Source organism: Brassica rapa, chromosome A01, assembly GCF_000309985.2.
Source record: "Brassica rapa cultivar Chiifu-401-42 chromosome A01, CAAS_Brap_v3.01, whole genome shotgun sequence".
In the NCBI taxonomy this organism is placed as follows: domain Eukaryota; kingdom Viridiplantae; phylum Streptophyta; class Magnoliopsida; order Brassicales; family Brassicaceae; genus Brassica; species Brassica rapa.
Window position 1 is genome coordinate 19556649 of NC_024795.2, and position 14015 is coordinate 19570663.

Here is a 14015-nt window from a genome sequence, read left to right on the forward strand (position 1 = left end):
ATTTTTAAGAGACGACTGAAATGTAAGTCGTCCAGGAAAGTCAAACTTCTGAAATAATCTAGTCAAATGCAAAACTAACCTACGACGACTGAAATGTAACTCGTCTCGCTTTTTTGGAGTTTTTTTAAACCAAACAAAAGTAGACGACTTATTTTTCAGTCGTCTCAAATAACATATTTCAAAGTCAATTGCAAAAATAATCTCTGCGTTGACCAGACGACTTATATTTTAGTCGTCTGGAATACTTAGATTGAAGTCGTCCGCGTCGACCTAAATGGACGACTTCTCTGGAAGTCTACTAGATGACCTATGTGGATGTCGTCTGCGTCAATGTTTAATAAACTTGCATTTTCTCTAAAACTATAAAGACTTTTTAACATTTTCTTGTTAATTCATGTTTACTAATGAATATTTGAGCTACTGAATGAAATTTATAACTTCATTGGTGATATTTATGAGGTTACCAACATTCACGTTAATTAAAGTTTCTAACTGATCCGAGAAGACTTCCATGGAAGTCTTCTCCGCTAGTTTTTAAGTCTTCTACGCTAGTTTTTGAATAACTTGAATTTTTAAGAGTGATAAGTAACTTCAAGATATGTAAAACTCATATTTACAAAATATATTCTCTCCCTTAGTTTTACTAAATTTGACTAAGTTTTCAAATAAAAAATATGATATGCCTTGACTAGTTACTATTGTTTGTTTTCATCTCTTAAGTATTATTGTTATAGACACTAATGATGATTATTATTATGAGTTAGAAAAAGGGTTAAAATGCTTCTTAAAATGTTGTATCAATATGAAGCTACCAACATTCTTGTTTATTAAGATGAAAAAAAGGCCATTGGAGTTTATTATTGCATATGAGAGATCCAAAGATAAGAAAAAGGCTACTGAAGTCTATTATTTTATTGATTTGTAAATGTGTAAACATATTGTTAGCACATGTATTACATCTTGGAAAACATTATTACTGATTTTACACAAAATTCAGACCACAAACAAAATTATTATAGACCATTCATCTACAAAGACAAAGCTTGGACTCCACTTGATATGGAAGAAGACTTTGTCAGAAGACTTCCAGGAAGTCCAGACGACTTCTAGGAAGTCCAGACGACTTCCAGGAAGCCCAGACGACTTTCAGGAAGTCCAGACGACTGAAATGGAAGTAGTCTGGAAGACTTCCTGGAAGTCATCTAGTGCATTATATTTTAGACGACTAACAGGTAAGTCGTCCCAGAAGTCTTTCAGATCTGAAAAACCTGCATATCAAATCCAGAGCTGAAAAACCTGCATATCCCAAAACATTCAAATGACTTAAAAACTGAAAAAATGAGTGGAAGATTAGATAAATCTACCTTTATAGAATACGCAAAAATACATATCTAAAATTAATAGATCTACCTTTAAATGAGTGGAAGATGAGTACCATCTGATTAAAAACCTGCAAAAAAAAAAAGATTAGTAAGAAAGACATGAGACAAAACTGAAAAATTCATATAAAGTTTGGTGTTTTGAAGTCAAAGAGATTAGAATGGGTTTGGAGAGTTTTAGTTTGAGAAAAAAAGTAAGAACTTTATACAACAAGAAGTTACCAAATGAAGAAAAATCAGACATAAAAACTTACCAACACTCAGATCTATTATGAAAGGGAGACTTCGTCAGAAGACTTCCATGAAGTCAAGATGACTTACAGGAAGTCCAGACGACTTCCTGGAAGTCGTCTGGAAGACTTCCTGAAAGTCGTCTGGAAGACTTCCTGGAAGTCGTCTGGAAGACTTCCTGGAAGTCGTCTGGAAGACTTCCTAGAAGTCGTCTAGTACATTATATTTTAGACGACTAACATGTAAGTCGTCTCAGAAGTCTTCCAGATCTGAAAAACCTACATATCAAATCTAGATCTGAAAAACCTGCATATCCAAAAAGGTTCAAATGACTTAAAAACTGAGAAAATGAGTGGAAGATTTGATAAATCTACCTTTATAGAACACACAAAAATACATATCTAAAATTAATAGATTTACCTTTAAATTAGTGGAAGATGAGTACCATCTGATTAAAAACCTGCAAAATAGATACATTAGTAAGAAATACATGAGACAAAACTGAAAAATTCATATAAAGTTTGGTGTTTTCAAGTCAAAGAGATTAGAGAGAGGTTGAAGAGTTTTAGAATGATGAACATTACATATTTGTTGCAGCCATTGGAGAGGAGGAGATAGAATGTGTAAATTTTTCTTTATATAGGGAGACAAAAAATTCAATTAGGTTAAATATTTTTGATTCAGACGACTTACTAGATGACTTACTTGTAAGTCGTCCAGAAGAGTTTAATATTTTTAGCGGTAAATTAAAATATTTTTAGCGGAAAACTAAAATAGAAGACTTCCCAGACGACTTACAAGTAAGTCGTCTGATTTAAATTATTTAAGCGGGAAAATATTTTTTTAAAAAATTTTAGGCGGGAATATTTGGACGACTTACATGTAAGTCGTCTGTTTTAATTTCTTCACGAGACGACTGAAATGTAAGTCGTCTAGACCCTAAACATAACCCCTAAACTTAATTAACTAACTAAACACTTCATAAAATCAAATTAAACTTCAAAAGTGTTTACTATACACAAAAATAAACACGTATAGGTAAAAAATTAATTTTTCAAAAAAACATTCAAGCTTTCCAAAATCTAACCCTAAGAATACATACAATACTATAACATATGTTCCCAAACCCTAGACCAAAGAATACCATGATTCACTACCTACACTCATCTATGTTGAAAACAATTCAATTTTGTTGTATTTTAATTTATATCACTTAAAACTGTTTATAAGTACATGATTTTAATTTTTCGCTTGTCAAAATATTTTTTTTAAAATTTAAAAATTATTTTTAAGATCAGCTACACCAGAAGACTTACTTTGAAGTTGTCCAGACGACTTTCAACATCTCAGACGACTCAGACGACTTACTAAGACTATATTCGTAAAAATATCTTCTGTTTTTTTGTTTGGTCACAAGGGGCTGGGCTGTAATTTCACAAGGTTTTTAGGTTAGTTTTGCATTTGATTCAAGTTTGGATATAGGTTTGAGGTTAAAATCAAGTTGTGGGTTAGTTTTGGCAAAAATCCCTAAAAAAATATAGACAAATTAATTTAGCAAAGGTAGTTTACCTAATAACTATAGATAATCATAATATACATTGGTTCCAACAGTCATCAATCACAAAGTTTTTTCTTTTCTTTTTTTGCTAACATCAATCACAAAGTTCGAAGCAAAGAGTGTTCAACCACACGTGTATCAACATAACTTCGTATTTGAATTAATTTGGTCATTGTGATTCAGTTTTGGCTATTGGCTGATCAACTGTAGGACTTACTATAACGTTGGTCGTTGACATTTCTCTTTCTTGCACCTCCTCCTCCTTCTTCTTCTTCTTCTTACAGCAATAACAACAGAGAGAGCATACACAAATCACCAAGATCATTACCACGGCAGCTATTACCGGACCAATGATTCTTCGAAACACTTTACTTTCATGCATGCAACCAAAAATCCATGTCAAAGAAATATCATTAGATGAACAAATTTATCTCAAGAAGCGGAGCTCATTGGGAGAAATGGTCTTCTCGGTATAATCCTTTAAAAATTAACACGATATAAAGAAAAAATTCGAAAAATACATATATATATAAAACGAAACCTCATATTTTTTCTTCTAAGTATATCAGCATGAATGGCAAGTTCTCCTAAATTTGAATGTTAGCGCAAAGTTCAATGTAATATGCAAACACTAAAAAGTTAACCGCTCTTGTCTCGTAGCATCCACTATATATTGGGGGTGATTGGTTGGGATTTAGCAAGTGACTTTAGCTTTAGTTTTTATCTACAGCTTTAAAATCACCAATCATGCTTTACATTACTTTTTAAAGCTACAACCAAAAAATTAAAGCTACAGCCAAAAAACAAAAAAAACTAGCTGTAAAAGTCTTATTTTCTAAAGCTCCATCTTTTTGGCTGTAGGAAATTTTAAAAGTACAGTTCTTAAAGCTAAATCAAAAAATCCTACAGACAAAATTCTAAAGTAAATTTCTAAAGTTACAACTCAACCAATCACCCCCATTAAAAGAGAAGTCACTTTAGTAAGGTCTGGTGACGTGTCGCTCATAGATGAAATTTCAAAAAAATTATTATAATTTGATTGGTCGATGATTTTTAATTTTTATTTATTTAAATTAGATCTAAAAATTTAAGATAAGTCTATAAACATTTAACATCACTTGCCATATAATCTAAAGAATATTACAAATAACAATTTATGGCAACTAATTCTCGAAATTATAGAAAGATTAATAATATTTTATTTATTATAAACTATAAAATATAATGAACAAATTTTTATATAAGATAATTATAATAGTTTTATACTCTGCTTGATGAATTGTATTCGAATATAATTATATAATAACTATTTTAAAAATTACAAAATCCAAACATGTTTATTCATATAATTTTTAAATTATTTATCGTAGTTTACATAATAAATTTATCAGAATTTTAAAATTATTTATATAATTTTATAAATTATTTATAAAAATATAAATCCTACTATATATTGATTGAGAAGTCACATAAGTAATTTTTATTACTTGTTGATCATAAATGAACTCTTAAAATTGTTATAATTTGATTGACCGATGATTTTTAATGTTATTTATTATAATTATATCTAAAAGGAAATGATAATTCAATTACCACTTTCCAAATAATCTACATAATATTAAAAATAATTATTTATGGTAACTAAATGTTGAAACTATGAAAGAGTAATAATGCGATCAATTTTTTTATATATTTATAAATTACATAAAATAATAAACAAAAATGTTTACTTGACTTGATATAATGATTTTATATTCATATAGAAAGAATTATATTTGTATATAAAGTATCATAATAACTATTAATGTCTAATAATTCAATGCATGCTTTATAAATCATTTATAAAATTATAAATACATTTATAAAATTATTTATACTGGCTTATCAGATGTTTTAAATTATTATAAGAGGTTCTAAGTCATTTATAGAAGCTTATACATTAATTTATAAAATGTATTTTGAAAATTTATCCTCCTATTACAATATTTTGAATTTTTTCATTTTTAATGGTAAAATTTCTCAACTATGTTTACTTAGTATAGAAACCCCTAAACTAAAGATTTAATGGTAGTAATGGTAATTATGACATGTTAGAGTTTAATTCATTAAATAAAGTTAGTTTAGGGGGTTTTTCGTTAAATACTTAGTTTGAGGTTTTTTACTAAAACAAACTTAATTGAGGGGTTTTAACGTTAAAATTTCTTATTCTTTCTCTTTTATATTTCATGGCTGATTTTTTTATTGGAGTTATGCGTGAAATACTTGTTTTTTTCTCAATTATATTTTTCTGATGTTTTAAGATTAGTGTTAAATATGATCGTTTGAAGCATAATGCATTCTCAGAACACACCTCCATGATAAACACTTCTATGTAAATTGTGACAATTATGTTAGTGATTTTGCATCTGAGTATTGTGACTGATGTTCCAAGAGAGAAAGTGTATCATCTCAAACCGAGATTGTTGGGAAAGGTAATTAGTTTATAGATGTAATTGGATAATTGACATCTAAAGGATATATTTTATTAGATAGTACCAAATAGTCCTTTTAAACTTTTTGATCTCTAACTTTTTGAACTAACAGAATAATCATGCTTAACTTATAAGCAGTTCAAAGAGTTATGTATCTAAAGGATACTATTTATCAGATATAAATGATATATTTTATTAGATAGTACCAATCAGTCCTTTTAAACTCAAACAATGTCATGTTCTGAGTTGTACACATTGTATTGACCTTTTTTTTCCTTGCGGTGTGTCTTCAGATAGCAGTAGTGAAGTGCAGATACGAAGTAATATCAACCAAAATTAACAAAAGTCTTTTAAAAGCAGAGATAATCACATGGGTCTCTCTTGAACATGGCAAACAATCAGCAGTTTTGCCAGACCCGAATTTCTTAAACAAGTTTTCTACTTTTTTTTTCTTTTTTTTTTAATTTTACCTGATGAGAAGTTTGAATCACAAACTCTTGACATTTTAAAATTTATATTATTTGTTTGTGTAATGGTGCAGAGGTTTCAATGAGACCGGCTTATCGTTCTTCCAAGAAAGTAAAGGACTATGAGAAGCTTGAAGCTGAAGTGAAGAAGAATATAAGGATGATAAGTTTGAAGGAGACGCTGCTTTGAACAAGTTCTTCCGTGAGATATATTTGAATTCTGATCATGAGGATATGAGGAGTGCTAGAGCAAATCATTTGTGAGTATCTATCTATATTCTTATTTAGTCTTTCTTCTCTCATGGAGATTACAATGTTTTTGGCATTTTGATTGACTCTTTTGCAGTTTTGCACAATCAACAGACTGGAAAGATGTTGGTGCTAAGAAAATCGAGAGCACTTTTCATGATGATATGGCGCTCAAGACATGGAAAATATGATCTTATATGATGTGTAGGTTTTACCTTAATCTAGACAGAACTCGAAGCCTTGGTCTTAAGGTCTGTTTTTTCTACGTTATGGACTTAAGGTACTTTGTATTTTCTATAATTCATATTGTTTATATGAAACACTTAAATTTTTAATCTAAACGTTTTAATGTATTTTTTGTTCATATGAACATAGTATAAATATTAATATGTAACATCGAATCTTTCATATTAACCACATACATGTAACATAAGTATTTTATAGTTGTAAATATGTAATTATCAATTTAATTTTAATGTTAATGCCCGCACATGCGTGCGGAAGGTCCACCTAGTAGATGTTATGTTTAAAGTTACAAAATTTTAAAATATTTTTTTTCTAACATATCATTAAAACTATAAATTAAAATAATTTAATCAGTCATAAAAAGACACTAAAATATAATTTGTTGAAATTTTTTCAATAAATTATAGTTAACACAAAATATCAGAACATCTTAATTACATTATGAAACAATAAAAACTTTCTAAGACATCATAACAGTGCTGTCTCTTACCCATAGTAACATGGGCATTTGCCATAGGTCCATAATTTTTTTTTGTATTGCTTTAAAGGTCCATAAATTATCAAAAAAGACTCATAATTTAAATAAATCTAATTTATTGACTAAAAAACAAAACAAGAAGAAATTTGTACTTTCATCATTAGTTTTGAGATATTTTTTTCTATTTGTTTCAGGTCTTAGAGTCAAATTAAAAGAAATGCAGTAAAAAAAGAATAAAAAATATTTATAGAAGGGTCTATATTCCGTGTTTCGCCAAGGGCTATTATATTGGTTAAAGATGGCACTGCATCATAATATCATATATTATGAAATGGAAGAGTATATAGTTATATATTTAGTTCTCACCTTTAAACTTAAACGAAAATGAATCGTCGGAATCGGGGCTATTATTTCCGCGAGAATGACGCAATGGCGGTGGCGGAGGTGGAGGAGGGGGTGGGGGCGCCAAGAAACTGGCTTTATACGTCAACATACATTTAGTAGTATAAACCAATGCAAAACTGTTTCCATAACAACACTTCTCTGTCTCATTATATGCCCATTTCAAGCATCTATAGCAATCGTACTGATCTAGATCGGGTGTGCACTGCACCAACCCGTGCAGATCGTAAACCTCTCCAAGATAATTCACTTGATGTGTCTCTTCTGAGAAATACGAAGAGCTCGAGTAGGCTTCTCGTATCAGCAGGTCCATACGGTATTCCACAGTATTAGTGAAATAAGATTGATACATGGCATACGTATACGTCGTCTGTCTAATGGACGGTCTAAAATCAGAAATGGAGAGAGTCTGACGGTTGGTGTATGCAAGGAAACACTCTTCATACCATATGATAGCTTCTTTTTGGACAGGACATGCTATAAGAACGTTTCTCGACGCTCTTGTAATGCATGTTTCACATGTTGAGGATGAGACGTCTCCGCGACATAGATAGTTTCCATACACGGTTGCTGTCGAGGAAGAACCCGAGACGTAGCTGTGGAAACCTTTTGTGTATGATTGAGAACGGAGAACAGATATGAGAGACTCTAGATTGGATCTGTAAAGACCGTTTGCCGTGTAATTACCAGATTTGTAGCAGTAGCTGTTAAACTATAATCTAATCTCTCCTTGATACATTTACATAAGTTAGTTATTTATGTTATTACACAAAGAGTTGTAACTCTTCATGTTGTGTCCTTTAGTATAAAGAGTTGTGTCTCTTATACTTGTATTGATTCGATCTCTATATAAAGATCAATCATCTGTTGTAAACATCATTACCGAATCTCAATAATACAAAAGTATTTTCAGAAAAGTTTATAAGCCTGAAACGTCTATCTTATTCTTTCTCTCAAACTCGTGTGTAACACATTGTGATCGTTGTGTAACACAAGCGGTTGGTAAAAGATTAACATGGTATCAGAGCTTTACGTTTGAGAGGACAAAGAAAAAATCACTAGTAAGAGAAACACTTGGCGTGGAGAAAAGGAGGCTAGAGGATTTTGTCATACGATTTCGGAATCACTCGAAACGATGAAGAATCAAGTAATCCCCATATTTGATGGAGAGAAGTACGACTTCTGGAGCATCAAGATGACAACCATTCTCAAGACCAGGAAGTTATGGTCTGTGGTTGAAGAAGGCGTAGCAGCCCCACCAGCACAAATGGATGAAACCCCTGAAACAGCAAGGGCAAGATCGCTTAGAGAAGAAGCGATGATGAACGATACATTGGCTTTGCAAATCTTGCAAACTGCTGTATCGGATCATATATTCTCACGGATTGCAGCAGCATCAACATCCAAAGAGGCGTGGGATGCATTGAAGGAGGAGTATGAAGGCTCTCCTCAAGTTCGTTTGATTAAACTTCAAACATTGCAAAGGGAGTATGAGAATCTGAAGATGTATGAGAATGAAGACATTAAGGTCTTCACAGATAAGATAGTTGAATTGGCAAATCAATTAACTTATCATGGTGAACAGAAGTCAGATGTTCAACTCATACAAAAGATACTCATCTCTCTCCCAGCCAAGTTCGATAGCATAGTCAGTGTGTTGGAGCAAACAAGCGATTTGACTTCAACAAAGATGACAGAGTTGATCGGGATCTTGAAGGCTCATGAAGCAAGGCTGGCTGCAAGAGAAGAAAGCACCAGTGAAGGAGCATTCGATGCTCGTGTTAAACACAAAAATTCTGGTGTTACACAAGACAACTCAAAGCGCCAAGGAGGCAAGAAGTGGTGCGGTTTCTGCAAGAGAAACAACCACAATGAGAGCGAGTGTTGGAGGAAACAGAAGAAGGAAGATCCAAAGAAGGATCACAGAAGTAACAAGGAGTGTTACAATTGTGGCAAGTTAGGCCACTTTGCAAATCAGTGCTACTCAAAGAAGAAAGAGAAGGCACATGTGAGTTTTGAAGAAGACTCAAATGAAGATCACATGTTGTTCAGTGCGAGCGAAGCAGCAACAACAGTGATGGAAGATGTCTGGTTAGTAGACAGTGGAGCAACTAATCATATGACAAAGGAGGAGAGTTACTTCTCAAAGCTTGATAGGAGTATCAAGGTTCCAATAAAGATTGGAAATGGAAGCACAGTCATGACAGCCGGTAAAGGAGACATTACCGTCATGACTAAAGGTGGCAAGAAGACCATCAGAAATGTATTCTTGGTTCCGAGTTTGGCGAAAAATTTGTTGAGTGTTCCACAAATTGTTTCAAGCGGATACCGGGTGAGTTTCCAAGAGAAGAGATGCATCATAGATGATGCAAAAGGAAGGAGGATAATGGATATCCCAATGACTCACAAAAGCTATCGAATCAGGATGAGTTCGGCTCAGGTAGAAGAAGCCTTGAGCGCTAGTGAGCAAGGAAATATGGAGACATGGTACAAAAAACTTGGTCATGTAGGCGACAAAAGGTTGCAACAAATGCAGGACAAAACTTGGTAAAGGGATTACCAAAGTTTAAAGTCAAGAAGGAAGCATGTGAGGCGTGTAGACTTGGAAAGCAATCACGCAAAAGCTTCCCAAAGGAATCTCAAACTAAGACAAGAGAGAAGCTTGAGATTGTACATACGGATGTATGTGGGCCGATGCAGCACCAGTCTGTTGATGGAAGCCGATATTTTTTGCTATTCTTGGATGATCATACTCACATGTGTTGGGTATACTTCATGAAGCAAAAGTCAGAGACATTCTTACTGTTCAAGAAGTTCAAAGCAATGGTGATGAAGCAGTCGGATTGTACCATCAAGACACTGAGATCAGATGGAGGTGGTGAGTTCACCTCACGAGAATTCAACCGGTTCTGTGAAGAAGAAGGAATCAATAAGCAAGTCACCTTGCCTTATTCACCACAACAAAATGGTGCAGCGGAGCGCATGAATAGGACCTTGGTGGAGATGGCTAGATCGATGTTGGCAGAGCAAGACTTACCGCTCAAGTTATGGGCAGAAGCGGTATACACTGCCTCATATCTTCAAAACCGTCTGCCATCAAAGGCAATAGAAGAAGATGTCACTCCTATAGAGAAGTGGTGTGGACACAAGCCAGATGTGTCACACTTGAGAATGTTTGGTAGCATATGCTACATACATATCCCAAATCAAAAGAGGAGGAAGCTAGACGTCAAGGCAAAGCGTGGAGTCTTTGTTGGATATAGCAACCAATCCAAAGGCTATAGAGTTCTCATTTTGGAGAATGAGAAGATTGAAGTATCAAGAGATGTCGAGTTTGAAGAAGGAAAGAAGTGGGATTGGAAAAGGCAAGAAGAAGTGAGGAAGACATTGGAGTTGTCTATGGAAGACTCTCACTCGCCTGAGGATCAAACCGAAGGTGCATCCAGTCCTGAGGAACAAACCGAAGGTGCATCCAGTCCTGAGGAATAATTTGGAGGTACTTTCAGTCCTATTTCTTTTCAAAATGATGATCATGATACTAGTAGTGGAGATGAAGAAACTTCTGAGGCACCAAGGAAGCTCAAGTCCATGGTTGATATCATGGAAAGGGCACCGAGAGTAGAGCTTGATGAAGCGGCTCAAGCTATAGAAGCTTGTCTTCATGCAAATGAAGAACCATACACTTATGATGAAGCGTGTGGTACCAAGGAATGGAGAGAAGCAATGAATGAGGAGATAGCCATGATTGAGAAGAACAAGACGTGGGAACTAGTGGACAAGCCAAAGAAGAAGAATGTGATAAGTGTGAAGTGGATCTACAAGATCAAGACCGATGCAAACGGCAATCACATCAAGCACAAGGCGCGGCTAGTTGCAAGAGGGTTCTCTCAAGAGTATGGTGTTGACTACCTTGAGACGTTTGCCCCTGTCTCAAGACATGATACAATACGAGCCATACTTGCCTATGCGGCTCAGATGAAGTGGCAATTGTATCAGATGGATGTGAAGTCAGCTTTTCTCAATGGCGACCTCAAGGAAGAAGTGTATGTCACACAACCGCCTGGGTATGTGACACACGGGAAGGAACACAAGGTGTTAAGGCTACACAAAGCTTTATATGGTTTAAAGCAAGCCCCAAGGGCATGGTATGGAAGGATAGATTCATACTTTCTTCAAAACGGTTTTGAGAGGAGTATGAATGATGCGGCCTTATACATCAAGAAGCAAGGAGGAGATGTGTTGATCGTGACTCTATATGTGGATGATATAATCATCACAGGAAGCAACATCCAGAGCATCAACACATTCAAGGAGAACATGAAGAAAGAATTCGAGATGGTGGATCTTGGATTGTTGAACTACTTTCTTGGAATGGAAGTAATTCAAGATAATGGAGGCATATTTCTTTCACAAGAAAAGTATGCAAACAAACTTGTAGACAAGTTTGGGATGCGAGACAGCAAGAGTGTAAGCAACCCACTTACACCACAAGGAAAAGGAGTTGAGGATGACAAGGAGTATGGAGATCCGACTAAGTATAGAAGCATCGTTGGAGGGCTTTTGTACTTGTGTGCATCAAGACCTGATGTGATGTATGCAAGCGCTTATCTCTCAAGATACATGTCATCACCTCGCATGAAGCACTACCAAGAAGCCAAGAGGGTGTTAAGATATGTCAAAGGAACATCAAACTTTGGAGTGTACTTCACAAGCGTGAAAGAACCAAGACTTCTAGGCTACACAGACAGCGATTGGGGTGGTTCTAAGGAAGACAAGAAAAGCACTTCAGGTTATGTGTTTACTCTTGGATCAGCCATGTTTGTTGGCAGTCAAGCAAGCAACAAACAGTGGCGCAATCAACAGCTGAAGCGGAGTACATAGCCGTGTGTGCAGCAGCAAATCAAGCAGTGTGGTTACAAAGACTATTTGAAGACTTTGGTCAGAAGTTTGAAGGAGGCATTCCGATCTTATGTGACAACAAATCAGCAATAGCAATTGGGAAGAATCCGGTGCAACACAGAAGGACGAAGCACATAGAGATCAAGTACCATTTCGTGAGGGAAGCTGAGCAAAAGGGAATCATTGAACTGAAGTATTGCAAAGGGGATGATCAACTCGCAGACATTCTCACAAAGGCATTGGGCGGTTCAAGATTTGAAGATCTAAGGAAGCAGCTTGGAGTCAAGTCGAGATATGATTAAGGAGGAGTGTTAAACTATAATCTAATCTCTCCTTGATACATTTACATAAGTTAGTTATTTATGTTATTACACAAAGAGTTGTAACTCTTCATGTTGTGTCCTTTAGTATAAAGAGTTGTGTCTCTTATACTTGTATTGATTCGATCTCTATATAAAGATCAATCATCTGTTGTAAACATCATTACCGAATCTCAATAATACAAAAGTATTTTCAGAAAAGTTTATAAGCCTGAAACGTCTATCTTATTCTTTCTCTCGAACTCGTGTGTAACACATTGTGATCGTTGTGTAACACAAGCGGTTGGTAAAAGATTAACAGTAGCTATAGATATGCGTTGGTTGTGCATTTAGGGTTTTGATGAGAACGAAGAAGAACAGAAAGGAGATGAATTTTGATTGATGAAGGAGGGAGATCAACATCTTTCAAATAACCTTGTTTTTGATCATCAACTAAGATCGAGCCTTTCTCTCAAAAGGAAAGAACAATTATTGAAAACACTGCGATTGAGCCATATATTGTTTGTACCGACTCTTCTTATAACCTATCGATAGGTACTATTTTGGTTGACATATTCTCATTTTAATATATATATATATATATATATATATCCATAGTTTTGTAACCTATGTTTCTCTAAGTCAACTTTGGGCCAGGCTGTCTGATTTGACATGTATGATTACGAAAATTTATGTTACGAACTTAAACTATAATAGCATATTAGTACAAAGTTAGTTGTGGTACCAAACCTCTAAAAAATATTTAGGGTATGATTGGCAAATTCAAAGTAAATGGAAGTAATTAAAATAGAGTAACTGAAAGGAAAATGATGGAGTAAATAAAATGAAAATGACAGAATAATAAATAATAAAAAATAAAAAATCAAGAAAAAGTCATAAAAGTAAATCAGGTACCCTAAGTTAAACAGTATTGCACGTAAAACTAATAAAATATAATTAGATGCTAGCTAAACCGAGCGAAAACATTTTCTCGCCATAAAATTCTAGCTATTAGAGCATCTGTAACGCAGTTGCTTATCATGGGATTTAAGTGTAGGTCCTACAAAACAATATAAGCCACGATGCTTCCAACTCCAAAATAAGCAGCGTTGTTTTTCGGATGTTTGTACTGTTGGCGGGTTCCACTGACACGTGACGGGCCGCGATTGATTAACCTTTTTAATTTTTTTTATTTTTCTCAGACAAAAAAATGAAAAAATAAAAAAATAAAATAAATAAGCACCCCACATTAGGGGTTGTGCGTTAATGGTTCTCTTAGTACCTCACAGCCAGAACTTTAGTAGAAAAAGTAATAGTGAGAACTACAAAATATTGA